This window comes from Chrysochloris asiatica, unplaced genomic scaffold (genome assembly GCF_000296735.1).
Source record: "Chrysochloris asiatica unplaced genomic scaffold, ChrAsi1.0 scaffold00013, whole genome shotgun sequence".
Lineage (NCBI taxonomy): Eukaryota > Metazoa > Chordata > Mammalia > Afrosoricida > Chrysochloridae > Chrysochloris > Chrysochloris asiatica.
In genome coordinates this window covers 30159969-30162386 of record NW_006408531.1, presented here as the reverse complement: position 1 = coordinate 30162386, position 2418 = coordinate 30159969, and positions in this window count along the sequence as shown.

Here is a 2418-nt window from a genome sequence, read left to right as displayed (position 1 = left end):
ACCTTATTAGAAAGTATTTTATTGGAGAAAACAAAATCAACTACTGATTGATAATTCTCATATTTAAATTTTAAAATAGAGAGTACCACATACACAAAAATCTCTGATTTTATTGGTGGAAAGAATTGTGTATGTTACTTTTCACTTAAATTTCAGATGTTAGTTTTCACTTAGTGAAGACTAGTATCTTTGTCACTCATTGGTCCTGAAAAGCTGGGACTATAATTTCTAAAAGTGAATTTTCAAAAGTCAATAATTTTGCCAACCAACAGAATTCACTGTAATGGAATTTTATCTGTAAGAACATAAATAAGGAAGAAACATAAAATGATTTTATTGCTATATTAAAACATGGAGACCATTGCTTTATGACTTTTTTTTTTGTATCAAAGAGAAATGAGAATAAAAAATGGGTTGATTTTGTATCATAAACAAGGCCTAATTTGAAAGTGGAAATAGGCTTAGATGAGAATATTTATTTTAATTATTATAATAGTAATATTATTGATACTTCATAAGGCATATTTCTCAGGAATTGCCTTTTGGTGCTAAGCTATTTTAATACTTCTTTGTAAACAATCTATAGTAACAGTGGTGAATATGAATGAAGAGTAAGTGCACAAATCTAATCTTACATTGTGCCAGTGTATATGAACAACAACAACAACAAAATTAATGTAGTGATGTTGAAAATAGACTGTTTAGTCATTCCTTTACTCATTCAACAAAGCAGTTAGCATGTACCAGACCCTTGTGCTCAGGGAATATAGAAATGAGAAAAGACAGTCTACCTTCCACTGCTAAGTCAGGGTTCAGAGAGTATAAGTGAATAGAATTTAGTGTGGAAAGTGCTAGAATGATTGCATGGCCACAGAAAAGGCTGTGGAGGGGGAAACAGTTCTGGGTGCAAGTGGCAGTGCAACTGAGTATTGAAGACTCAGTGTTAGGCAGGCAGACAGTGGTAAGTTAGGCCAAGATCCCCACATGCACTGTTCTTAAGTTTTTTACCCTCTTTTATTTAATTTATAAGGGAAATGAATGTCAAAATTTCATTTGAAACACTAGAGGCAGGGAAGGGATTTAGAAGTAAGGGATATGGGTTTTCAAAATGGCATTGCAGGTTTTTCAGTACTGCTTTGTGAATGAAGTAGCCCACAGAGGACCTGTTTGGATTTGTTGTTTCAAGTTTCCATACATCAGTTACAATCTGGTCAGCTCTAGGAAAGGAATTTTCAGCATGTGCACCTTGAATGCTTTCCTATGTGAATTTACAGCAGCCCCATGGACACTAGTATATAAGGTATTTAAGGTGTTTTAAAAGCCTTATTGATGTTTTCAAAAATGTGATTAGTCCATGGACTTAATTTAGATAGATTTCATACCCACTCATATAAGTTTTTCTTCTTTGTTGCAAAATCCTTGGAAGCTCACATTTTTAGTCTAGATTCTCTGCTTTTATTTATAAAGATTAATAACAAAATTACAATTATAATTCACTTAGCCTTTTCAGTAGTATCTGGTGAGTTCCTCATATAACCAGTAGTTGTTGTTAAATGATGCCAAGTCGATTCTGACCCATAGCAACCCTGTATAGGGTTTCCAAGGAGCGGCTGGTGAGCTTGAAACACCGACCTTGCAGTTCAAATGACTTTGTAGTCTGACACATGAGCCCGCAGCAACACACCAGGACTCAACCGGTGACGCGTCCAGCATCAGATATTCTGTGTGACCCGTGTGAAGAGATTAAACCCAAGTAGTGGCGACAGGAGATTAGAAGACAAAGGAAGGCTCAAGACACAAATGAAATAAGTAAAGTTGAGACCAGGTGGGACATAGCACTATGATGGAGATACTATGACACAGACCAAGTGCAACAAGTTTCTTTTATACAAAACTCAAGGGGATGTACTTGAGGGAAGGTTAGGGGTACAAGAACATCTTGTACTGATAGTGCATGCAGCAAGCGGAACTTTATCAGAAAAACTGTAACTTGTTGTAGCTAGCTGGAACACAGATTAGAGTGGCTAGAATGTTGCGCAGATTGAGCCAAAGGACATGGCTGTGTACAAAGAAAGACTTTACAAGTTCCCTGTCCCCTGAGGCAGCTCTGCAAGTTCCTCAGGGGGCAGCTTGACTTGGATGCAGCCGGAGTTTCTGGACCACAACTGTTCAGTTGCAATCCTTTGGTTAAACTACCCCCAAGTTAGGGACCTTCGGCTCAGTTGCTCCCAACAAACCCGTAGTTAGGGAGTAGTTATTATCCACTAAGCAACATGAGTCTAATTCACAAACTTTCTTAAAAATGTTTATTGAACTATTTTGTTGTTGTTATGTGCCGTGGAGTCAGTTCTGACTCATAGCGACCCTGTACTGGGTTTCCAAGGCTGTAAATCTTTATGGGCGCAGAAAGCCTCATCT